The sequence below is a fragment of the Sminthopsis crassicaudata genome, chromosome 3 (genome assembly GCF_048593235.1).
Source record: "Sminthopsis crassicaudata isolate SCR6 chromosome 3, ASM4859323v1, whole genome shotgun sequence".
In the NCBI taxonomy this organism is placed as follows: domain Eukaryota; kingdom Metazoa; phylum Chordata; class Mammalia; order Dasyuromorphia; family Dasyuridae; genus Sminthopsis; species Sminthopsis crassicaudata.
Genome location: NC_133619.1, coordinates 275,258,622 through 275,286,335, shown reverse-complemented (window position 1 = coordinate 275,286,335; position 27,714 = coordinate 275,258,622). Strand labels below are relative to the sequence as shown.

The following is a 27,714-nucleotide window of genomic DNA, read 5'->3' as shown; positions in this document are numbered from 1 at the left end:
GTGAAGTAGCTCAAAAGAAAAATAAGATGTGCAAACTTGGACACCTCTACTCCAAATTTGTGCCTGACCTGTCCTAGATCCTTCTGAATTCTTACTGGTCTGACACCAGTACTTCCTCACATTTTTTGCCTCTTTATTCCCTATCTTGGAGCTGTAGGAAAATTACTTAAAACTTAGATTTTGATTCATATTTAGGTTTTATTCAAAAGGGAAGTAGAAAGAAACTCAAAATACAGTATAAACCAGATTTTTTATATTATTCAGTTCATGTACAATTCTTCATATCCCATTTGAGTTCTACATCGAGAAGACCTCAGTTTCAGTCTTAGGGTAGATACTTACTAGCTGCATGACTCTGGAAAAGGCACTTAGCCTCTTTTCCTGCTTCAGTTTCCTCAACTATAAAATAAAAATATAATACATTATAATCATAATTATGATTATAATATATAAAATAAAAATATAATATAAAACCATTCAGGGTTGTTGTGAGGATCAGACAAGACAATATTTGTAAAGTGCTTAGCATAGTGTCTAAATGCTTGTTTCCTTCCTTCCCATGCTTTTAATTTTCTTTACTATTTTCTTTTACTATGTTCCTTCAGGGCTTTATGCAAGTGGATGCTCAGTAACTCCAGCTGACCAAACCACCGACTTCCCAGAGAACATAAGACTTGGGATTTGGACAGAGGCATAAAGTATGCAGCCTTCTGGGGACATGGTAATAGGCAGAATATTGTAATACCTATGAACTAATACTTGCATGTATTTAGCAAAGTCATAACTAGTATAATAGGGCTTTGATCCTGAGTTCCAACATTCAGGAAGGCAAGGCTTCCTCCCTATAATTACCACTTTCCTTCTGTATAATACAAGTACCCTTACATTGCTTCCTACAATCTGTAAGCACCCCCATTGGTGACCCATTTTCTTCTTCTTCCCCCAATTCCTGCAAGAATGAAGCTGGACTCAGGCTTGTGACCTGGTAGGTTAGGCTCAATATGGAATGAAATGAAACACTTAAACAAGACCTGACAATTAACAAAATTTAGCCATAGCAGCAATGTGATTCAACAAGAATATTCAGTGAGGACATTGTGTTGATTTAACTGAGCAAATTCCTTACTCTGTATTACCTGTGATGATCCCAGTGATCAAGCATCAGGGCCTAATAAAAAATTTCTGTACTCAGGTGATGTGGTAAGGTAGGAAAACCCTGGGAGAATGTCCCTTCTACAATAGGAGTAAGCTGTTGGATTAGCAGAAGGCATTGTGTAAATCTCATACATCTCCCCTGCCAAAGTACAAATAGCCCCTATCTACATGGCTGCCAGTAGTATCACTGAAAGGGTTTTCCAACTGTGCATACAGCAGAGCAGTGTTCCTTGGAACCAAGATGTGGTAAAACAGTGAGGGCCATTGCATATGCTAAGATTCTCATCATCAGCCAGTCAACTGTCTCCATGCCACTTGAGTATCCTTTGGCTATGTAAACACCGACCTAGTAAACAGCACTGATTGCTTAATCTTTTGTTTGGTCAATGGCACTGAACAAGAGCAGAAGAGCCAGAATTTCTGCAAAGTTCCAGCTAGACCAATGGGACTTCCCTCAACAGCTGACTTCTCAGACATTTTGGGCTAACCAAACACACTCTTGATTGTATCTGATGCCTCTGTACTAATAAGAACAGGAAAAACTATCCAGGAAATATTGTGATATAGGATGGAAAAAACACAAAATTTAAGTTTTCTTGCCTTTTAAATTTTCTTTTTCTTCTAAAAGTATTTCCCACACACATACAAATATATCTTGAACCTTCTAACCAAAAGCAAAAGCAGTTACTTTGTAACTAAAGTGTACCCTTTACAAAGTTAATTCCTTCATTCAGCACTATTTTTTCTTTCCCAATCTCCTAAGAGAACAAAGAAGACTCTTTAAAACTGTGTCCTTATTAAACTACACCTCAATAATAACTTACCTTTAAAGAAAGCATTGTACTTATATACCCATTAACTCATTATGACACAACTTGAGATTTTGGGTCATGGGTTAGAGTATTACCATCTTTAAGCCTACAGAAATGTGGTATATCTCTGTATTAACTTATCCAGCTAAGAAATGAAATAAATAATTAAGTCAACTTCTCTCTGACTCACTCAAATACAACTCTTATTCCTAAGAGGCTGCAGAATTCCCACTGTCCACCAGATGGTGCCCAGTCTGCAAAAACCCAGATTTCTCCCTAGAACCCTTCTACCAAAAACCCCCCTTTTGCCATACTTACCAAACACATACTTCTGTGGTGGTCCTAAATTATTTGTATTAAAGTCCATTGACTGTGTTCAAAATTGATTTAGAGAAGAAAATGGAAATTGCTCAAGACAAAAATATAAAATTTTGTGTCTATACAGAACTTATAAGCTGCTTCTCTACTTCTACATGAGGCAGCCAGGTGAAGCAAAGGATAGAGTGCAGAACTGAGAACCAGGAAGACCTGAGTTCCAATTCTCCCTCAGACATTTACTAGCTGCTTGATCCTGGGTAAGCAACTTCACCTCTAAGTCTCACTTTCCTCAACTGTAAAATGGGAGTAATGATAATACCTCTCTCTCTCTCTCTCTCTCTCTCTCTCTCTCTCTCTCTCTCTCTCTCTCTCTCCTCTCTCTCTCTCTCTCTCTCTCTCTCTCTCCTCTCTCTCTTCTCTCTCTTCTCTCCTCTCTCCTCTCTCTCTTCCTCTCTCTCTCCTTCTCTCTCATCTCTCTCACTCTTCCTCTCTCTTCTCTCTCTCCTCCTCTCCTCTCTCTCTCTCCTCTCTCTCTCTTTCCTCTCTCCTCTCTCTCTCTCTCTCTCTCTCTCTCTCTCTCTCTCTCTCTCTCTTCCTCCTCTCTCTCTCATCTCTCTCTGTCTCTCTCTCTCTCTTCCTCCTTCTCTTCTCTCTCTCTCTCTCTCCAATTTGCAGTCCTTGAACTCACAGATTCAAAGACTTATTCTAGAATCACACGGTTTATTTAACAGAGTAAAGCAAGAGAAAATCAATAGAGCATTCCTATGCGGAAGATTTCTAAACCTCTCAGTTGCCCTTCAACATCTTTAGATGTGGCCGGAGGCACTCCAATCATATACATCCACAGTCTGTTAACAAAGAATGAGGAAAAGTGATGTTCTTATCTTTTCTGAGGATCACAGACTAGAAACTGGTGGAAGCAGGAAAGATGGCAAGAGAAATTAATCTTTTCCTCAGTTTTCGCGCTCAATGAGTCTCACAACAGCTGGCAAATTGGGAGTGTTTCTCTTCCTGTTTTCCAGTACCATTTTCACTCTAGGATATAGATCTTTCCCACAATGTTGGCCCTTGATCACTTTCCTTTCTGAGCTTCAGGAACACACTTTGTTTGAGAGTGGTAGTCTTTTTACTTCCATATGTTGTGTTAGTCAATGTCGATTCACTCCCATTATCCTCATGGCAGATAGCAAGTCTGAATTCAAGGACAAAGAAAAAAAGGAATTCGTATCCTTTCTTCTCAAACCTCCCATATCACTCCTTTCCTCCATATGCTCTGATGAAGACTGAGGAAATAGAGGTCATTCACCATGGGCTTTCTCATCTTTCCTTTTCTGTGTCTTGTAAGCCTTTGACAACCTCCCCTACCTTCTCTTCCTTTACTCCCTTGGATGAGGAAGAGACTTTTTTCCTTATCAAGGCTAACCTCTCTAAATATGTCCTTTATCCCATTACCTAACTTTTTGATGCCTATAAACATAATCTAATCTTTCCTTTAAAACCCTTCATAAGATCTTTCTCTCAACTGTAAAAGAAAAAAAAAGCCTTTCACTAAAGTCTCACATCCTTTCTAGCTATTGTCATCTATCTCTTCTTCCTTTCTTAGCCAAAATATTTCTTCAATCATTGTCTCTACTCTGTTTCCCTTCACTCACTTCTTATCTCTTTGCAGTCTGGCTTCTGAAACTCTTCTCTCCAAAGCTATCAACAACTTTGTGATTACCCAATCTGATATATTTATCTTAATATTCATCCTTCCTGATCTTTCTTCACCATATGACTATTGATTACTATTTCTTTTTAGGTAGTTTCTCCTCCGAGATTTTTCTGACACTCTTCTCCCTTGGTTCCCTTTCTGCCTGACTGCTCTTTCTGTCCCTTGTATCCCTTGTTGTATCATTATTTATAGCACATTCCCATACTGTGAATGTATCCAGCAGTGTTCTAGTAAATGCTTAACAACAAGCTCCTTGGGGAAAATGTATTCATATTTATGCCATGATATATAGATACACTCTTTGTCATTCTCCTGATTATCTGTCCCACATCACTAAGGGTCCACTAGACATTTAGACTTCTTAGGCATTTCAATTCAACATGTCCCAAATAGATCTTGTTATCATTCCCTCTCTTCTCTATCCCTCTTCTATATCCTTTTTTTTTTTTTTTGACAAATTTACATCATCTTTCCAATAATACAGGTTCACAACCTTGGGGATATCATCAACCCTTCACCCTTATTCATCTCATATATCTAATCAGTTGCCAAATCTTGTCATTTCTATCTTCACATTCCTCCCAGTCTCCTTTTCCTTGCCATCATCTTAATTAAGATTTTCATCAACTCTCTTTATTAGTTTCTCTACCTCAAGTCTCTCTCCACTACAATCCCTTCTCCATACAGATGCCAAATTAATTTTTAGCTTGCTACCCTTCTCAATTAATACCAGTAGCTCCCAGACAACTCCTCTAGGAAGGAAGAAACCATAAATGCTTCTGTTTGGCATTAAAGACATTTGCAACTGGTTTCCAATTTACTTTTTAAATTTTATAATTCCCAATTCAAGTTCCACTTTATACATGGAACCTTTCCTGATTTCTCCTGCTACTAATGCCACTCTTTCCCCTTCAATCATATTGGATCTTTGAAGTCTCCCTCTATATTATTAGAAAGCTTAATATTGGTTCAAGATTAAGTATTTTCTCTTTAAAGTCAAGGTTGATTGATCTCACCTGTTCACTTGTTCCTCCACCTGCTATTCCAGGGAGCTAATTATGACAAATATTTAGGGAATTCTGTAAGAACTGTTGTTGTTCAGTCATGTCTGACTGTTCATGACCCCATTTGGAGTTTTCTTGGCAAAGATACTGGAGTGGTTTACTTTCAGCTGAATGCTAATGACCTTGCTGCTCCTAGAACAAGACATTCCATCTCCACACTCCAGGCATTTTTATTGGCTGCCTCCATGTCTGGACTGCTCTCCTTCCTCATCTCTGCCTCCTGTATTCCCTGATTTCCTTTGTGTCCCAGCTAAATCCCCATCTTCTTTAAGAATACTTTCTCCCTTAATGCCAGTATATGCATTTTAATATTATCTACAACTTATCCTGTATATATTTTCTTTGTACAATTATCATCTCTCTTATTAGACTTGTGAGATCTATTTCCTCCATTCCCAGTGTTTGTTTTCAAAGACATAGAAATCTTCAACCATCCTTGTCCAGAAAATGTTATTCAAAAAGTCATAGTATAGAAGTAAAGGGAAATCAGAAACCATCTAATCCACTGCCCTCATTTTACTGTTGAGTAAACTGAGGCTCAGTAAGGTTAAGTGATTCATACAAGTTGTATCAGAGGCAGGATTTAAATCCAGGGTTTTGTTTTGTTTTTGTTTTTGTTTTCTGAGTCCACAGAAGCAAGATCTCAAATCTCTGCTCATGACAATCCCTTTTCCATACAGCTGTCAAAGTAAAATTTCCTAATTTTCAGCTTCCTCCCCTTCTCAATTAATTCCAGTGGCTTCCTGCTACCTCCCCTAGGACAAACCATAAAAGCTTCTGTTTGGCATTAAAGTCATTTGCAACTTGGTTCCAAGTTTTAAAACTTGGAGTTTTATAATTTCCAATTCAAGTGTTAGTGCAATGGATAGAGTGACAAGTCTAGAATCAGGATGACTTGAATTCAAATCTGGTCTCAACACACTAGCTGGGTGACCCTAGGCAAGTCATTTAACCTTATCTGTAAAATGAACTGGAGAAGGAAATAGCAAACCATTCCAGTATCTTTGCCAAGAAAATCCCGAAGAGATCACAAAAGAGTTGAACACACCTGAGCAACAAATTCTGACTTCAGAAGAAAACTGGGAAAAATTTTACATCCAAGGGTTCTGATAAAAGCCTTATTTAAGAAATATATAGAGAATTGACTCAAATTTATAAGCATACAAGCCATTCTCCAATTGATAAATTGGATATGAACAATTTTCAGATGAAGAAATTAAAACCATTTCTAGTCATATGAAAAAATGCTCTAAATCACTATTGATTAGAGAAATGCAAATTAAGATAACTCTGAGGTACCACTACATATCTCTCAGACTGCTAAGATGACAGGAAAAGATAATGATATATGTTAGAGGGGGTTCGGGAAAATTGGAACACTGGTGCATTGTTGGAGAACAATTTGGAACTATGTCCAAAGGGCTATCAAACTGTGTATATCCTTTGATCCAATAGTGTTTCCACTGGGTTTGTATCCCAAAGAGATCATAAAAGAGGGGAAAAGATCCACATATGCAAAAATGCTTTTGGAGCCCTTTTCATAGTGGCAAGGAACTGGAAACTAAATGGATGCCCATCAGTTGGGAAATGACTGAATAAATTTTGGTATGTGAATATTATGGAATAATATTGTTCTATAAAAACAGCTCTATGAAATCTTTAGGATGATTCAGAAAGGCCTGAAGAGATATACATGAACTGATACTAAGTGAAGTGAGTAGAACCAAGAGCACATTATAAACAGCAATAAAATTATGTGACAATCAACTCTGATGAACATGGCTCTTTTCAACAATAAGGTGATTCGGGCCAATTCCAATAGACTTTTGATGGAAAGAGCCATCTCCACTCACAGAGAAGACTATGGAGACTGAATGTGGATCTCAACATAGTATTTTCACCATTGGGGGGGAGTTGCTTGCTTTTTTTCTTTCTCATTTTTTTTAACTTTTTGATCTGATAAATATGGAAATTGTATAGTAGAATTGCATGTTTAACATATATTGGATTACTTGCTGTCTAGACACGGGCAAGGGGAAAGAAGGAGAAAAATTTAGAACACAAGGTTTTGCAGAGGTGAATGTTGAAAATTATTTTTGCATATGTTTTGAAAATCAAAAGCTATTATTAAAAAAGAACAAAGGACAAACAATAGCAATCACTCTAATTGAGGAGAAATTCAAAAAACTGTGTACAAACAAAATTCACAGAGGGAATGTTTAGAAGGAAGGCACTACCATTAAGGAATAAATGAGAAAAGACTATTGTAGAAGGAAGAGTTTAGCTAAAACTCCGAAGGAAACCAGTAGGTGGACAGGTGTAAGGTGATTATTTCAGGTATGAAAATAAAATGCCTATAGTCTAGAGATGAAGTGTCTTTTGCAAGGAACAGCAAGGAAGCCAATGTCACCAGAGCAGATTATTCATAGAGGAATAAAATATAAGAAGACTGGAAAGATAGGAAAGGGCCAGGTTATGAAGTATTTAAAAAACCAAATAGAGGATTTTGTATTTAATCCTGATGGTGATAAGGAACCACTGGAGCTTATTGAGTAGGGGTGAGTGACATGATCAGACCCATGCTTTAAGAAGATAAAGTTTGACAGCTGAATGGAAGATAGAAAGGAGTGGGGAGAGAATTGATATGTAGAGGGCAATCAGAAGCCCACTGCAAAGATCTGAGTATGTGTGCCTACAGTAGCATCTAAGGAAAGGGAGCTCCATATACTAGAGAAATTGTAAGTTAAAATCCATAGGACTTGACAGAAGATTTGGTACAGTGTTGAGGAGCAGAAAATGTTAGTATTTTTCTGGCTGCCTGTTACAACCCTATACAGTTGTCCCTACTTCTTAGGTCAACTTCCTCAAAGTATTTTCCAGCTCCTCCTCTTGACTAAGTAGAACCATTCATTGTTTGACTCACATCTCTGATTCATCTTAGAGTCAGAGAATAACACTTATGTGCTAGGCTTACTATGCTAAGCAATTTATAGTTATTATTAGATGTGCAGAACACCATAGGACCATCTAGTCCTATTCTTTTGTTTAAGGATGAAGAAGTGAGACCCAGAGTAGGAAAATTACTCGCCCAATGTCACAATCAGGGGCAGAGCCAAGACTATAACATCCAGAACATCAATGAAGCTTCTAATGCATCACATTGCCCTCCAACTCCAGGACCAACCCTAAAGAAGGTATAAGACATGGCCTTCTGGGGCAGCTAGTTGATGCAGTAGATAGAGCACCAGTCCTGAAGTCAGGAGGACCCGAGTTCAAATCTGGTCTCAGACACAACACATCCTAGCTGTGTGACCCTGGGCAAGTCACTTAATCCCAAATGCCTCAGCAAAAAAAAAAAAAAAAAAAACCGATATGGCCTCCCCCAATCTTAATTCTAGCAGACTGAGTTCCCAAAGTGAAGTTATATCTTGCCTCAGAGTTTTAGGGGTAGCACTGAGTGATTAGCACACTGTCTAGCACATAATAGTCTCTTAATAAATATTGATTGATTGATTGATTAAGGAGTTAGGATGTATCATTCTAATACTACAGCTCCACTAGTGTGTTTTCTGATTATCTGTTGAAATAAATTAGTCATCCAGACATAATTAGCTTTTAGAGAAGTTTAATTACTAAAATGTAAGAACAGATTGTACAAAACATTCCCCTAAAAATCTGTGACACATTTTCCAACCAGTACATACAGAGTCCCAGAGAAAGTAGGCTTAAGAAAACATGTATGACAAAAGGGAAACTCACATTTCCTGGAAATTCTTTGGCTGAAGATCTTAAGATATTCCAATTATGTGTAGAATAGCTTTTCTACTAAATTCCTGTTAGTCTTTTTAAATTAAATTAAACTTTTTCATATGATAAAAATCAATCTCTCTCTCCCTTTCAATCCCTCCTTCCCTCCTTCCCTCTCAGTTCCTCCTTCTCATCTTTCATTGAGAGGGAAAAAAAAAAACCTGTAATAAAATGCATAGTCAAGATAAACAATTCCTTCATTGATGATGTTCACAAATGATATGTCTCAATTTGCATCCTGAGTCTATCACCTCTCTGTAAGAAAATATGTAGCATGCTTTCTTATTTGGCACTCTGGAATTTTGGTGGTCATCACACTGCTCAGAATTTTTAAGTCTTCCAAAGTTATTTTTTATAATATTGTCGTTATTATAAAATTTTTCTCCTAGTTCCACTCATTTCATTCTGCAACAATCCATATTTTCCCTAGGTTTCTTGGAAACCATCCCTCTTATGATTTCTTATAACATAACTATCAATTACATTCATATACAATAACTTATTCAGTCATTCCCTAATTGATGGGCACCCCTTCAGTTTTTAGTTCTTTGACACAAAAAAGAGCTAAATATTTTGTACCTATGAATCCCTTTCCTCATTTTGATCTCTTTGGGTATAGATCTAGTAGTAGTGTTACTAGATCAAAAAGTATGCAGAGTTTACTTTTAGAGGTATATTCCCAATTTGCTTTCCAGAATGGTTGGACCAGTCCACAGTTCTACCAACAGTGCATTAATTGATCAGTTTTCCTGTAGGCCCTCCATGGTAATTATTCTGCTTTTTGGTTAATTTTGCCAATCTAATGAGGTAGAACCTCAGAGTTGCTTTAATTTGCATTTCTCTAATTATTAGCGATTTGGACCATTTTTAAATGGTAAATTATAATCTCTTCATAAAAAAAAATCTTCATGTTCATATGCCTTGATCATTTATCAATTGGGAAATCTTTATGAAGTCTTAAAGCTGTCTTTTCTCAGTATGTTTGGTTTGTACTCAGTTCTGTTACAGATACTACCAACAATAGCTGCTGATGCTGGGGCTGCTGCTAGGACTATAATGAATAGAAAATCCAGAATCCTGATTCTTTTAATATCACAAGGTCCTTTTCCCATCAAAGGAACTTGAGGGAAGAGAAAAACAAGACAGAGATTGAGAACAGGTCTTTTTTCCTTCTAAATCAGGGGTGGGGAATATCTGGCAGGGGGGCCATAAAAAACCCACTAAGTCATTTGTTTAGGTAACTGCAAGCAGTGATGAACTGAAAGCAAGGTACAGCAATCTCCCACGCTTAAGCTCTATGTGTTTATTACTTTACATGGCCAGCAAATGATGTCATAAATGTCCAAGTGGCCCTTGGCAGAAAAAAAAAGTTCCACACCTCTGCTCTAAGTGATTCCTTCTCAAGGGTCTTGCCTTCAGATTTCCTCCATTGAAGCCAAATGCTCAATTTTTTTTTTGGGGGGGGGGGTTGAATTGGTCTGCTATTTTATAGATAACCCACATGTTATGACCAAGTTTCCTTAGCCAATATCACACATAAATTGATCAAAGATTTTTTTTGTGCTTAGTCTAAAAACTGTGGTTGATTGATTCAATAAAGAAAAGTCTTCCTATCTGATTAAGGTATCAAGTCCAGCATTCTGACACCTGAAGATGAGTGGGATGATTTTACATATGGAATCAGTCTCCACCCTTACAACAAATAATAATCCAAATCAGGTCTTAATCCTGGAGCATTTGCATAAGATTGTTCTCATTAGTGGAAAGAAAAATAACTCCATATTGCAGGTCTGTGTGAGGAGACCAATTGGTGTGAAAGTTTTAGAGATGAGACATTCATTTTTCTTCAAGAAACAATCTAAGTAGTTTCATACTGCCTTTTTTTTTAAATTTGTGGAATAAAACAAACATTTCCATAACATAGTACAATTAAAAAGACATGAAACTGAAAATTTACTATGCACAACTTGCTATTCCTTTCAAATATGCAACAAAATTATAATATAATTTTTTTTATTTTTTCCTTCCCACCCCCTCACCCTAGAGATGACTACCATTAGACATGAATAGACACACATACATACATATAGATATTGGTATCTTTATCTATATGTATGTGTAAATATATATGTATATACATGTAATGTTATTCTATACATATTTCTACTTATGAGTTCTTCCTCAGGATGCAGATAGCATCTTTCTTCATATGTCCTTTAGTTAATTTGGATATTCGTAATAAACTAATTAACTCATTCAAAGTCATTCTTGAAACAATATTGCTATTATTGTATATGATGTCCTCTTGGTTCTGCACATTTCACTATTTTATTATGCAAGTCTTTCCATTGTTTTTCTAAAATTGCTGAGTTCATTATTTCTTATAGCACAATAGTATTCTATCACAATCATATACCACAATTTGTTCTTCCACTTCCCAATTGATTGACATCCCTGCAATTTCTAGTTCTTTGCCAACACAAAGAGATCTGCTATAAATATTTTAAAACATATAGGTCCTTTTTTCTTTTTCTTTGATTGTCTTTTGAGGGAGAATCATATAGAAAGAGAAACAGACTTATGAAGTCAGACAGGAAGGGAAAGCCAGCTGCTCAACATGTCCCTGGTTTCCAACTTGCCTCTCTAGAGACTTTAGAGAATTTCCCTTTAGAGGAGATTAAGAATCTTTCTTGGCTGAGCTTAGATAGCTTGTTCCCAATGGGAGAGTACATTTACTCTTTTTTCCCCTGGTATATTCTAATCAGTGTAATTTTCTTGATTTTAGTTGGGCATCTACTTAAGATAACCAAGTTTTGTGATGGTCCTTTATGTAAAACTAGCTTTTGATAGAAAGGAATAAAGTTTTCAGATTTAAAGTTGGGATACCTTGTCCTTCTAAGAGAAAACAGCTTAGAAAAAAATATTTCTCCTTCTCAACAATGAGACAATTCAGGCCAGTTCCAAAATCTTGTGATGATGAGAATCATCTACACCCAGAAAGAGGACTGTGGGAATTGAGTGTGGATTGCATTTTCACTCTTTTATTATTGTTTGCTTGAATTTTATTTTTTTCCTTTTTGATCTGATTCTTCTTGTGCAGCAAGATAATTGCATAAATATATATGCCTATATTGGATTTACATATATTTTACCATATTTAACTTATATTGGATTACTTGCCATGTAGGAGAGGGAGTGACAGTGAGGAGAAATTAAAACACAAAGTTTTGCAAGGATCAATGGTGAAAAATTGTGCTTCCATATGTTTTGAAAATAAAAAAGCTTCAATTTAAAAAATCATTCTCCTAGACCAGCAATATTTAGGGGAACAGGTAGATATAATCTCTGAGGAGAGCAGAGATGTCAACCTCATGGCTCCTTTTGGGATTTTTTTCCAGGCAATAATCAGTTTCCTTGAAGAGAAGAAGAGGGAATTTCAGAGGTATCTACTCACGCCTACCCATAAGCCTCATTTAGACAATCCATTTGGAAATGGATTACCTGTACAGTAAACACACATGGTCTGCATTTATAAAGGTGAAGTCCTTAGCAAGCAAGAGAACACACAGTTCTCTCTAGGTCTATGTAAATGTGACTTAACCTCAGTGTTTGGCTTATTCCTAAAATGGTCTTTGGCAAAATTTGGCTTGGGTAGTAGCATTCCTAAAAACATGACTCTAGAAAAAATTCCTTTCTAGCAACTGAGATATCTAGGAGTATTGCCAATGGCAAAAGGTAACACTTAGAAACAGCTTAGACCACAGTTAGTTTCTGACCTGTATTTTCATAATAGATCTTAGTTTTGTTTTTGTTTTTTCAAGTAACTTCTCCAGAAAAGCCAAAGTCCAGTTCTGATGTTGGAATAAACTGAGGCACTCTTATATCATTGAACAATGAATAGCATGCTTTTGGGTTTGTTTTGGTTTGGTTTTGAGGCAATCAGGGTTAAGTGACTTGTCCAAGGTACCCCAGCTAATAAGTGTCCAAGAACTCAGGTCCTCTTATTTCAGCAGTATTAGTCTATCCACTGCACTATCTAGCAGTCCCCCAAAAAGCTTTATTTAGCACTAACATAAAAAGTATGTGCAGCAAGGATGCTGTAGTGATTAACACTCTTGTTTTCCTGGGGAAACTTGTCTAGTCAGCAGGGAAAAGCATGGCAACTTTTTGGTATCCACTGAAGAGCACATATTCCACATGGGTAGAAATACCCCTATGTGATCAAGATGCCATATTATCATAGCCACAGACCATCAAGAAGAAGCGTCAAGGGAGGTACAGTTTGATCCTTTCTCTATCTTTGGGCCAATCAAGTCTTGCCTCTGTATTAGGGCCTAACTCATGTTGAGGTAGGGAGCGGGAATTCTGACAGATTTTGTTAAACCTGTATCCCATGCTAATTATTACTCCCTTCTCATCTAGTAGAACTGACATACTTACTTTACATTTTTAGGGGATGCTTGAAGATATTTGTCTCTGAACTAACCACAGGACTAAGAACAAACTGATAGAACTTTCTAAAAGCACCTTCAAATAATTTCTCCAGGTTTCCATATATACAAACTCATACACACACACACAGAATTTAAAGTTCATTACCTGATGGAAAAGTTTTTATTCTTAAAAAAATTTTTTTAAAGAATCTAAAGATATTGAGAGTCAAGTGAAAGCCCACAAAATGTCTGCTGCTTTGTCTCTATCCAGGCTCCCCTTTTATCAAGAAACAAGGCTGACTCAGACAAAGAAAATGAATGAAGTAAACAAAACCCTTACATGCTTTTTGGCTGAAATTAGCGATATTTTAAGACATCTCCTAATCTTTGCCTTGACATGTGTTTTGTTTCTATGCATTCAGATTAATGCTGGGGAATGAATTAATTAGAAAAATGAGGTAAGGCTCTTGGCAGAAGTCAGCACTCCATTAATATTTAAAATTTCAAACAAACTTGAGTTCTTTGTACACAACTCTCTTTAATCTTGTACTTTTACACCATGGGAAATTAAATCGACATCAGAAATAAACTTGAGACTTCTCTGGCTCTATAGCAACATGTTCCCCCTCAAAATCTCCTGTTAAATTCAGTGTCAGGGGCCCTAGCTAAAAGTTGTTTCTTGGCCTTCAGCTGCCAGGAATTTTGTGCAATAGCCCATCTAAGAATAGCAAGCTAAGAATAATAGCAAGATAGAAATTTGTCTCCAGGCTGGTTTTTTTTTGTCTGAACTCCATTGAGTAAAATGAAGAGAACAATTTTTCCATAATGGTCCCCTCAAAGCCCCATCCATCCTCCAAGTTGGGGAGAGAGGTTAATAGAGGGAGGAGCATCGAAAGAGAAATAATAAAGGAATGAAGATGAGTAGATTGTGGTATCTTAAGACCTCCATGGTAGCTATGAAAGCCTGGTAGGAACCCCCCAGACACTGGCTAGTTAGTGTCTACTAATACTCTCAAATTATCAAGTTATCATTCCAGCCAATGTGATCTCATTGCTCTTATGAGCTAAGAAGTGGTGAGGGTGATATGTTTGCAGGAGAAAAGGATCATTTTGAAAAGGTGTAAAAGGGAGCAGGTGGCACTCCTTTGTGTTTTTTTGTTAGCACAAGGCAGTGATATATGCTATGTTGTACATCAGAAATAGCAATGCCCCATTGGCAGAAATGATTTGGTGCAGAAGGCACTAATCAATAAAGTGGACAAACCATGACAGTGCATGAAATTGTACACTCCTAAAAACATCCCAAAGATGGGCGTTTTTTTTTTTTAATTATAAGCCAATATTACATCATTAGGTTGCTAAGTGGATAAGTACTGGGCTTGGAGTCAGGAAAATTCATCTTCCAGAGTTCCAATCTGACCTTTGACATTTAATAGCTTTGTGATCCAGGAGAGGCTACTTAACCCTGTTTGACTCAGTTTCTCCATCTGTAAAATGAACTGGAGAAGAAAATGGCAAACCACTCCAATATTTTTACCAAGGAAATTAATATAAATAATATTAATATAAATTCAAGAAAAAATGGATACCTAATTTAATCAGTTATAGGCAAGGACTTAGTACTTTTTTTTTTATCAGCAATATCTTCAGTTCCAAATCACAAAATAATGTATTGCTATTATATATAAGGCAATCATTCCTAAATCCAGATTCGATGAGGTAAGAGTAGAAATTTAGAAGTTACTTTAAATGTTGAGAGGGAAGAGCTAAGAATCTGAAGACATTGAAAAGCTCTATTTAACACAAACTCCCAATATGCCATCTAATAATGAAATGGACAAAAAAATACTAGTCTCAAATGTTTTTAATAGAAGATGAACATGCTTAGGATGGGAGTTCTAAAGTTCTAAAAGGAAAATTTGAATATTATAACATGCATCTAATAAAACAATTATACACAACGAATAAATTTTTTAAATTGACATTTAAAAATTTAAATATCACGAATGAATGCATCCTCTCATAAAATGACAATCAAAAATTTTTCAGGACATACACAAAGCAGTATATGCTGCAGATATTATGATAGTAAAAACATAGGCATCAAGGTGGCACTCCTAAGGCACCAAGGAAAGAGCAGCTTAAGAAAACTATTAAAGACATTGCAGAAAGATGTTGGAAAACTACAATAATACCATAGCTCCAATAGGAAAAACTGAGTACCAAGTTGCTCAGTTCAAGATGATAAAAAAGAAATATATAGAATGAAATATGAAAAACAAAATATATCAGAAACGCTTGATACTTTTAATCAGTAATTGACAAAGAAAAAAGTTTAAGGTGATACAAACAGCATGAAAAACAAAATAAACAATTTAATCTCTATCAAGTAATACTAAAGAAATGAGAAACAAAGAAATTAGAGGAGAAAAAAATACCCCAAAAAGAATATAGAAAATTCTTGAGTACATATATTTTATATATTCTCTTTCTCCTCATCTCTACCTCTTATTTCCCTCACTTTCTTCAAGTTCCAGCTTTAATTCCAGCTTCATTCCCCTTTAATACTAATACATCTCTTGTTTTGGTTATGTGAGAAATAATTCCATTGGGCTTGGGAGGGATGAAGTTAAAAGTCTTTAATTTCTCAACTACAAATGTGGATGTCCTGCATAATAAGAATGCTAGAATCAATTCTTGTCCTCTCCCTTGATACCCTATTGGCTGAGCACCAGAGGTCATAATTTATGGGGAATGAATTCCCCCTGTAAGTGTGAATCTCTACCCCTGATTACATCTTTACTCCTCCCTTGGCACTCACCTTATTAGGAAGTATTTCAGTTCTTCCCCTGATTCCTTATTTGCTGAGTACAATCCTAACTGAAAAATCTAACTCCAACCATGTGCATCTAAGTCTCTTCCTCTGATCATCATCTCATCTCCTCCCACATACCTTTCCACCTCTAATCACATCTCACAAGTATTTCTTATTCTAAAACTCCCATCCCTGATTATATTCTTTTATTTCCTTGTTCTAACTCCTAAGCTCCATTTCTTGGGTTTCAATTTTATTTTTCTAGTTAAAATTTCATTTCTCTGTATTTCTCTAATTCAATTTTCATAACTCTGTGGAAACCAAACCCATTCAATTCTCACATTTATCAACAATTTATTTTATAAATATCTTGTTTTTACTTAGTTATTTGTATATTGTCTCCTTGATTAGACTGAGCTAATGCTGTTTTTTGCCTTTTTTTTTGTATCCCCAGTGCTTAGCACAATGCCTCATACATACAAAATAAGTACATAATAAATTCTTGTTAACTAATGTGCTTTGTGAAGTGCCAAGATAGAACTCCCAGTCAGTCATGGATTCATTTATCATGTTTCTTTGGTATAGGAATGCTTGTCAGGCAAGGCAGGGGGCCAGTGGTAACACATACTCCACACCATGAACGGACATGGGGGGGGATTTTTTTTATTGAGACCACAGTATCTGGCACATAATAGATACTTAATAAATGACTGTTGATTTGACTTGAATGTAACATAGTTGTGAAAAGAACAACACAATGAAAAGCAAGTTGCAAACAAAAATCTTCTATACAAACATGAAACACAAAGTTTTTGTACCATTAATATGATGAATACAGTTATAAGGTAGGGGAGAGAGATGCGGAGTTAAATGAAAGTTTACTTCTGTACAAAATTGGAAAAAGTAGCAGATTTAGAAAAGAGCTATAATTGTTGCTGTAAATGTTTTATAGAGGCACAGGTATTAAAAAGTATAGGATTTTACCAGCTTTCTCTCTGACAAAAGCCTGATTTCATCATTCTTTACAGAAGGCATCATCACCAAGATGAGGATGCCACTTACTTTAGTCAAATCATTCACAGTTCATATCACTATATCTATAAACACTTTTAAGGAAAAAAAAACCACTGTCCAAATTGCAAAAAAGGGTATACCCAAAGTCCCAGGGGTATAAAGAACAAGTTCCTATTGATTCAGTGATTATTAAACAGCACTCACAACATTCTCATACATACAGTGCTATATTGTTATCACAAGGACTGACTCAGTCCTACACTCATAGCTTAGTCATAAGTGCAAATGTATCAGAATTATCAAAGCATAGTGAAAAATGTCCTTTATTTTGTGATATTTAAAAAGTCTGAGAGACATGATTTCTGGGTAATTTAATAATTTTATTTATAATTCCAGCATGTTTATTAATGAAGATAGTCATTTGGCTGTCTCTGCCAACCAAAGACGTTCATGGTGGTGTGCTCGCAATTTAAATGCTCTTGGGAGAATAGTTGTTCCCAAGAGTGGCAATCAATTCTGGTTAGCAATTAATGATAAAATGAATATTAACAATGAGAGGCTGGGATATAGTAGATTGAGGATCTTGGGATACATGACTTGGATGACCCAAATCTTGGTCAAGAAGACTTAACAATTTTCATGTCACACAAAAGGGAGAATCAACACTTTCTCAGATCCAGACCTGAGTAAACACGATGGGCAGGAATCTTCACATTAACCCAAACTTATAATTTCTTTTACTAATCTTTAATTAGATCCTACCCATCCTGGCTGGGTCTTTTACAAAGATTTCCCACACTGGTTGATTTCTGGATGATGAAGTAGAAAAGGGGGAAAACCTTGGTTCTTTTTCAATAATTAGTTATTAATATGAGTGAAATAATTATTTCCCTCAATTTAAAACAATACAATAATATTGAGAACAGATGATGTAGAATATGGCATCTTCCATAGATTAAGCTTATTATGGATCTGTCTAGCTTATTATCATTGCTTCTGAATAGAACTGAATATGGCTTTTAAGTCAAAAAGAGAGGTATATCAAAATAACATTTATCAGTTTATGTGAATGGATGACATCAAAGTTACTTGGTTCCAAAGAAAAACTCATAAAATAGCTTCTTCGTCTTATAGAATCTCTCTTCAACTATATCAAAATGTTGGACTTGATAAATGTAAAATTCTTAATAGATGTCATTAAGGAAGAATAGAACCTGAAGACTTTGAGTTTGAAATATGAGTTTGAAAACATTAAACCAGTGAAAGAAAAAAATATTTACAAATATCTTAACCTCCGGGCAAACCATGTAAAGTAAATAAGGGTATCAAGGAGAAGCCTGAGGTCATGCATGTTAAGGAATTGACTAGATGTCTAAAGTCAAAGCTTGATAGGAAGAATAACACCTATTCAATACAAACCTTAACTAATGCTTTTTTGCACATAAATTGGTTGCCAATGGAGCCAGAAGAGATCCAAACAAAAATCTCTTCAGTGTAAAAAAAACAAAACAAAACACAGGTCTCTTAGCCCAAGTCAGCTACATAAAGGAAAATTGATATTTCATTATCAAAAAGATGAAAGAACTTTAATATATATTCTCAAAGCATATAAGAAACTAGTTTTAAAATATACAGATTCTTTTCCTTTTTTTTGAGGTGTAATTTTTTTTGCTGAGGCAATTGAGGTTAAGTGACTTGCCCAGAGTCACACAGCTAGGAAGTGTTAAGTGTCTGAGGTCAGATTTGAACTTAGGTCCTCCTTTCTTCAGGGCTGGTGCTCTAACCACTGCACCACCTAGCTGCCTCTGAGTTGTAATTTTTATAAAAAATTTTTGAAATTTTTATTGATTTTTATTGCTTCTTATATCATCATAGTACCCTATGTATCTCCTCCTTCTCCCTCTATATAACAATATTTTTTTGAAGAGGAAAAAAAGAAGTTGGCACAACTGACTGATACAATGAAAAATTCAAAAACATGTGCAATATATAAAACCTGTGGACCTCCACCTCCATGAAGGGTAGGCTGGGGTGTGTTCTCATATAAATTTTTATTCTGAGCCCTCTTTGATCTTAATAATTGTGTTACTATTTTTTTTTTTTGGTGTAGGATTGTTTTTTTCATTTACATCACTGTAGTTACTGTATATGTTGTTGCTGTGGTTTGTTTGTCCATGTGCAATAGTCAGCAGATCATGAAATATAAAAGAATAGTAGCAGGAAAGTGACTTGTCCTTGAGTTGTGTCTATCTAAAATCCATTGAAAAGAATAGGAACAAGTTGATAATAATTCATATTGTAAGGTCCATCCATATTACCCAAGATCTTATCAGGTTCGTGTAAGCTTAGAATTTTTGTGCTTCCAAAGAACAGATTAAATACCACCTCTAACAAAAAGCACCTTCTGATCCTACTATATGTTAATTCCTCCAAAATAATTTAGTATTTATTAGTCAGTCAATAAATATTTATTAAGCTCCTACTATGTGACAGACACTGTTAGGCCTTAGGGATACAAAGAAAGGCAAGAGATAGTATCTTTTCTGAAGGAGTTCACAGTCTAATGGGGAAATATTATGCATACAGCTCTGTACAGGAAAACTATAGATAGGATAAATTGTAAATAATGAACAAAGGGAAGGCACTAGAATTAACAGAAGCTTTAAAAGGCTTCTTGTAGAAAATGGGATTTTATCTGGAACTTAAAACAAGCCAGGAAGCAGAGATACAGAAGGAGAACATTCCATGCCCACAGTCAGGATCATGGAGTATATGGGAGAGTTAAAGGTGAAAAAAGACTGAAAAGCCTAGTCATGAAGGGTTTTGAATGCCAAAGTACCAAAATTGAACTTGATCATATAGGTGATAGAGAGTCATTGGAATTTATTGAGTAGTGGGAGTGACATAGTTGGACCTTACTTTAGAAGAAAATCACTTTGGTGGCTGATTAGAGAATAAACTAAAGTGGGGAGATACTGGGACAAGGAAATCAATCAGCAAGCTTTTGCATTAGTGAGGCATAAGGAATAAGGACCTGTACTAGCATGATGGCATATTTAATATTACAAAGATAAAAATCAGAACTTGGTAATAGATTGGATATGGGATTATGGAAGATGGGTAGAGAAAGTAAGGAGTTCAGGATGGCATGTAGACTGAGAGCTTGGGGAGCTTGGAAGATGGTGGTTCTCAATAATAATACAAAAGCTTGGAAGGGAAGAGGACTTTGGGTGAAAAATAATGAATTCAGTTTTAGACATGTTGAGTTTAAATTGTCTACAGGACACCCAGTCCCAGTTGTCTAATGGACTGTTGAGGAAGTCAGGAGAGTGGTTAGAGTTGGATAAATAGATTTGTGAATTATCAACAGAGATAATAATTGAATCTGCTGGAGGTGATGAGACCATCAAGTGAAACAGAATATAGAGAATATAGGAGAGCCTGGGATAGGGCTAGGTGGGATAGCCACTATTGATGATCCAGAAAAAGAGCATCAGAAGGAATGGTCATTTAGAAGGAGAACTAGCAGAGAGTAATGTCACAAAAACCTAAAGAGAAGAAAGTGATCAATAGATAGTGTCACAGATTACAGAGAAGTCAAGAAAGATGATGATTGAGAAAAGTCATTAGATTTGATAATTAAAGGTGGTTACCTTAACTTGTAATCTTGGAGCAAGTAGTTTCCGTTGAATGATGAAATTGGAAGTCAGATTATAGGGCTATGTTGTTCAGTTGTTTCTATAGGATCCAACTCTTTGTTTCCCCATTTGGTGTTTTCTTGGCAAAGGTGTGATAATGGTTTGTCATTTCCTTCTCCAACTCACTTTACAGATGAGGAAACTGAGGAAAACAAGGTAAAGTGATTTCCCCAATATCATACAGGTAGTAATGTCTAAGATCAGATTTGTGTATAAGTCTTCCTGACCCAATTAGCACTCTATATTGTGCTACCTAGCTTCCCTATGTAGAGAATTATGAGACGATAAAAGGGGGCAAAGTGAAGACACTTATTATAGATAGACTTCTGAAGGAATTTAGATACAAAAGGAGAGATATGGGGCAATAATCAATACATGAATTGATCAAATGAGAGTTTTTTTGAGATAGGGGAGACACATATTTGTAGACCATAAGGGAGTACAAACTTCATCTACTGCAATTTGCTTTATTATGCTTCATAGATACTGCATTTTTTTTTTAACAAATTGAAGGCCACTCTATCTCAAGCCAGTCTATCAGCACCATTTTTCCAACAGTGTGTACTCTGTGTCATTTTTTGGTAATTCTTATAATATTTTAAACTTTTTCAGTATTATTATTATTATATCTGTTATGGTGATCTGTGATTTTAGTTATAATTATCATTTTTGGGGGTGCCACAAACCATATCTATTAAGACTGCAAACTTAGTCAATATGTCAAAAATACAAAAGTATATCTTCTGTCTGCTCAACTAACCAGCCATTGGACAGTCTTTATCCCTCTCTTTAGGCCTCCTTATTCCTTGAGATCCAACAATGCTGAAATTAGGTCTATTAACCCTACCATGGCCCCTAAATGTTCAAATGAAAGGAAATGTTAAAGTTCAAAGGAAGAGGCAAACTTCATTTTTGTCTTATTTTAAGATTGCTCCAGTCACCACAACCTTCAGCAACCACCACCATGATCAATCATCAACCATCAACATCAAGGCAAGATCCTCACCAGCAAAAAGATTATGATTCACTGAAGGCTCAGGTGATGGCTAGCATTTTTTTTTATCTATAAAATGCATACTTAAGATATGTATATTTTAAGACACAATACAATTGCACATTTAATAGACTACAGTATATTTTTATGCACTTTTACATGCACTGGGAAACTAAAAAATTCATGTATTCACTTTATCGAAATGATCTGGAATTGAACTTTTAATATTTCTAAGATAAAATAAGTTTCTAGCCTATAGACAGAAACCAAAGATAAGTGAGAGGCAGGATGGGAGGGCAAGATGATAGAGATAGCAATCTGCTAGAGATGGGATGAAATGGGGTCACTTGTACACAAGGAATTGGCCACTTATGAAATAGGAGTAAGGGAGGAGACAGTGGTAAAAGACATCTGGATGATATGAGATAAAGAGAAAGAGAAGAGGACTTGGCTCTGTGTATTTTGTACATAGTTATCTGGATATATCTTCTTTCCTCAATAAAATGTAAGTTCCTATAAAACAAGGACTACTTTTTGGTTTTTAGTTTTCCAGTACTAAAGACAGTATCAGTCACATAGTCAATTAATGCTTGCTGAATTTAACTAAAAATAATAACCATTCACATTTAGATAGTGTTTCTACCAACAGCAACCCTCACACAGAAACTTTATTTGGAATATAGCCAAAGGATTAGGAGAGGCTGCCAGTCAAAAAGTTTCATTTGGACTGGTGGACCATAGTGGGCTGAGATGGATGAGTTTGGCTACTTAGTATCTGTCACTAACTTGTTATCTACTCAAAACCAAACTATGCTTACTAGCACATTTATGTTCCTGATTTTTGTAAAACAGAAACATAATATAAATCGTGTGTGGAAACAAAGTTTTTTTTTTAATTTTATGATATTAAATATACCACAATTGCATTTTTTCTTCTGAGGAGCCTGAAACAAATAGCATAACAAGTATTATTTATTACCAAAATATCATTAATATTTCCCAAATATTTCCTAATGATCTTTATTTAACTTCTATTTAAAAGCTTTCTAAATCTACTGGCTTTTTATTTAAGGGAAGATGTGTTTTGAAAAATCAAGAGGTCACCCACATGTGCAAAAATGTTTGTGTCAGCTCTTTTTGTAGTGGCAAGGAACTGGAAATTGAGTGGATGCCCATCAATTGGAGAATAGTTGAATAAGTTATAGTCTATGAATGTTATGGAATATTATTGTTCTATAAGAAACAATCAGCAAGATGATTTCAGAGAGGCTTGAAGAGACTTAAATGAACTGATGCTAAGTGAAGTGAATAGAACCAAGAGAGCATTGTACACAGCAACAACAAGATTATGTGATGATCAACTCTGAAGGACAAGGCTCTTTTCAACAATAAGTTGATTCACAGCTACACCCAGAAAAGGAACACTGGGAAATGAGTGTAAACTGTGAGCATTTTTTTGTTGTTGTTTTTCTTCCCAGATTATTTTTACCTTCTGAATCCAATTCTTCCTTTGCAACAACAACAACAAAATTCGGTTCTGCATATATATATATATATATATATATATATATATATATATATATATATTGTACCTAGGATATACTATAAGATATTTAATATGTATGGGAATGTCTGCCATCTAGGGGAGGGGATGGAGGGAAGGAGGGGAAAAACTCAGAACAGAAGGGAGTGCAAGGGATAATGTTGTAAAAAATTACCCATGCATATGTACTGTCAAAAAGAAGTTATAATTATAAAATTAATTAAAAAAAAGTTGATTCAGAGAAATTTTAATAGATGGAGAAAGCTATCTGCCTCCAGAAAGAAGAGTGTGGGGAGTAAATGTGGATCACAACTTGGTATTTTCACCTTTTTTGCTTGCTTTTTGTTTTCTTTTTTTTTTTCCTCATTTTTTTTTCCTTTTTGATCTGATTTCTCTTATGCAGCATGATAAAAGTGGAAATATGTATAGAAGAGCAAATATATAACATATATTGAATTTAGTTGCTGTCTAGGGAAAGAGGGGGAAAGAAGGGAGAAAAATTTGGAATACAAAGTTTTTAAGTGGTGAATGTTGAAAACTATCTTTGCATGTATTTTGAAAATAAAAAGCTATTGTTTAAAAAAAGGAATATCATCGTGTTCATTTGTAACAAAGGTGTTGTCAGTAGTTGCCAATTTTACTCCTTTAACTTCACTTATTTCTAAAGTTTTGCTGAAGCTTCTCTGAACTTCAGGGTAATTTTCATGGCCTATCACAAATGCTTGTGTTGACAGTGCAAAATGGAGAACAACTAAGTGATTCATAGAAGCCTTGAGCAAACAAGGAATTGGGGGCTAGAAAAGCACAGGTAAATTCAGTCAATCAAAGAGTCTTGTGGTTTTGAGAAAAATCACAAAATTAAGATAATATCTGATCTACCCCAAACTAGGTGGGGTCAATGACCTGACTTGATCAAATCACTCTGTGCCTGCTTAATAGGATAATTGAATATTAAACAACACACCCTGTAAGAGGAGTTTTCCACCATTTTTGAATATGGGATATATGACAAGGGAGGGGGAATACATATTTAGGGGGAAATATATAGTACACATATAGGAAAGATTGTAAGCCAGAAGGGACCAATCCATTCACTAACTAGTATAAAGCTTCTCTTGGTTCTGTGCTCAGAACTCCTTCTTCTCTGGGTTTGTTTGTTTTTGTTTTTTATAAAACTTTTTATTTTCAAAATATAAGCACAGATAACTTGACAACACTGACCCTTGCATAGCTTTGTGTTTCAGATTTTTTTCTCCTTCTCCCTCCCCCCCTCCCCTAGATGGCAAGCAATTCAATATATGTTAAACCTGTTAAGACATATGTATAAACATATTTATACAATTATCTTGCCCCACAAGAGAAATCAGATTTAAAAAAGAAAGTAAATGAGTAAGAAAACAAAATGCAAGGGAACAATAACAAAAAGAGTAAGAATATTATGTTGTGATCCACATTAAGTTCCTACAGTCCTCTCTCCTCTGTATAGATGGCTGTCTTCATCACAAGATCATTGGAACATGAATCAATCATCTCATTGTTAGAAAAGGTCACATTGATCAGAACTGATCACTGTATAATAATCGATGTTGCTGTGTATAATGATCTCCTGGTTCTGCTCATTTCATTCAGCATCAGTTCATGTGAGTCTCTCCAGGCCTTTCTGAAATCTTCCTGTTGATTGTTTCTTATACAACAATAATATTCCATAACATTCATATTCATATTAATATGAATGTTAACTTATTCAGCCATTCTCCAACTGATGGGCATCCACTCAGTTTCCAGTTTCTTCCACTACAAAGAGGGCTGCCACAAACATTCTTGTACATACAGGTCCCTTTCCCTCCTTTAAGATTTCTTTGGGATATAAGCCCAATAGAAACTCTGCTAGGTCAAAGGGTATGCACAGTTTGATAACTTTTTGAACACAGTTCCAAATTGTTCTCCAGAATGGGTGGATCCATTCCCAACTCCAATAATGTATTAGTGTCCCACTTTTCCCATATCCCCTCCAACATTTATCCTTGTCTTTTCCTGTCATCTTAGCCAAAAGGTATGTAGTAGTATCTCAGTTATCTTAATTTGCATTTCTCTGATCAATAGTGACTTAGAGCACCTTCTCATAATGATTAGAAATAGTTTTAATTTCTTCATCTGAAAACTGTCTATTCATGTCCTTTGACCATTTATCAATTTAAGAATGGCTTAGATTATTACAAATTTGAGTCAATTCTCTATACATTTTAGAAATGAGGTATTTATCAGAACCCTTAAATGTAAAATGATTTCCCGATTTTTTACTTCCCTTCTGATCTTGTCTTCATTAGTTTTATTTTTACAAAAACTTTTTAACTTAATAAAATCAAAATTATATATTTGGTATTCAATTATGAGTTCCAGTTCTTCTTTGGACACAAATTCCTTACTTCTCCACAAATCTGAGGGGTAAACTATCCTATGTTCCTCTAATATCACTCTTTATATCTAAATTTAGATCTTATCTTGGTATGTGGTATTAGATGTGGGTCAAGCAGGGCTCCTTCTCAAAGAAGAGTAGAGTCCACTTCTGGCCAGAAACTTTAAGATTCTTCTTTAATAAATTTTCCTTGATATCTGATTTTCAGAATCAACAGTATGTTTCTAATAATTCTATACAAATGGATGACACTAGTGGAGAGGGCATTGGGAAAGGCTTCTTGCAGAAGGTGGTATTTAAGCTGTGTCTTGTTTGAATCCAGAGAAATTAAGAGATAGAGATGAAGCAGGAGAACATTCCATATATAATGACTGGCTAATGAAAGTCCTCAGAGCAGGGTGAGGGAAATATGTGAAGAACAGCAAAGAAACCTTTGACTGGATTCTAAAGAATATAGGGAGGAATAAAGTATAAAGGGAAAGGTTGTGAAGGGCTTTAAAAGCTAAACAGAAGATTTTATAATTGATCCTTGATATAAGAGGAAGTCACTGGATTTTATTAAATGTGGGGAAGGGAAGATGATGACATTCTCAGATATATACTTAAGGAAGATCATTTTGGGAAATGAGTGGCTTAGAAGAAAAAGAGGAGGTACAGAACTGAGGGAGATGCTGAAGGGATCCATATTCCCAGTCTGAAATCTTGTCCCAGTGCTTTATAACTGGTTATCTTTCTCCTTATTCTTTTCTTCCTCCCCCACAAAAGTCCATTGGGTTCCAAATATGCAAATATATAACATCTTCATAGTTACTATGAGCCAATTAGGTAATGAGAACTCAAGGAAAAGCATGTGTTTTTATGATCCTTCCTAAAATCTAGCAGCCTCTTATTTTATTAGATGCTTTTGATGTTATGACTCTAATGCATTTATTCTGATAAAAACACCCAGAGCCAGCAGCCCCACTAGAACTGGCTCAGTCTGGCTTCTGCTGTTTTCCATTCAAAGGCCAACCCTGGGGTTTGGAACATCAGTGGGAGCTTCCCATAAGGCCGGACTGCAGCCAGCATTCTCTCCAGGGTCCGAGTTTTTTCTCCCACACTTGTGAAATGTGAGAATGTGGCTCTTGGCCAGGATTCTTTTGCAGAGAAGACTGGGAGCCCTGGGCCCCAGGCCAGTGCTTACCAACCAAATCTGTACATTTCTCACAGGAACTTAAGGGGAAAATTTGTTTGCAAGCCAGTGGATTTTAATTGGCTAAGAGTTCCGCAGCTGTCCTCCTCTCCCCTCAACTTTTGAAAAATAAATATGGCTTCAGGGCAGGAAAACTATGCCTGAATTCCAATAACTTTTTAATTCTTCCAATGCTAAAGGATGAACAAGATAATCTATTCCAAAAGAGAATTTGTTATGAATTTGACTCCAGGTAAAAAATGGCTGTTGTGTATTGCAGCTATGTTATATATGGCCAGTGGCTAGGAAGAACAGTCATTTTGTAATAAGAGAATAGAAGGAATAATATCACTTATTTCTCTTTACTGACCTTTAATTGGAAGTAAAAAAGATAGTACCTGAAGAAATATAAGAGGACATTCAAACACACCCTTTCTTGAAGGTAGGAAGTCCACAGGTGTAACACATTGCACATTTGCAGATTTTTTTCAATGTATCATTCAGTTGTACTGACTTTTCTCTCTCTCTAAAAATACTACTTGTCATATAGAAGAGTCTCTGGAAGGGAAAAGAGGAAAGATACTCGAGATAACTATAATGATACAATAAAATATCAATAAACATTTATTTAAAAAGAAAGTTTTTTAAGTACATTAATTATTCTGGGTCAAATTCATTCCAGATTTTCTTTAACTGGATCTGCTGATCGATTGGGACCTATAAATGACATGGAGGGTGACAATAACTGACCACTAAGTTT

The 27,714-nt window shown here is 35.6% G+C and overlaps 1 long non-coding RNA gene across 2 annotated transcripts; it reads right to left on the bottom strand.

Annotated features, from left to right (window-relative positions):
* Positions 1-330: 330 nt before the first annotated feature.
* LOC141559491 (uncharacterized) lies at positions 331-27,500 on the bottom strand. 2 transcript variants are annotated; one of them, XR_012487438.1, is made up of 3 exons: positions 27,353-27,500; positions 20,786-20,972; positions 331-399 (listed from the first exon to the last, which is right to left on the bottom strand). It is a non-coding gene; the product is annotated as an uncharacterized LOC141559491 (long non-coding RNA). The 2 variants fall into 2 exon arrangements; XR_012487437.1 differs by lacking the exon at positions 331-399 and adding an exon at positions 3,009-3,477.
* Positions 27,501-27,714: the final 214 nt, after the last annotated feature.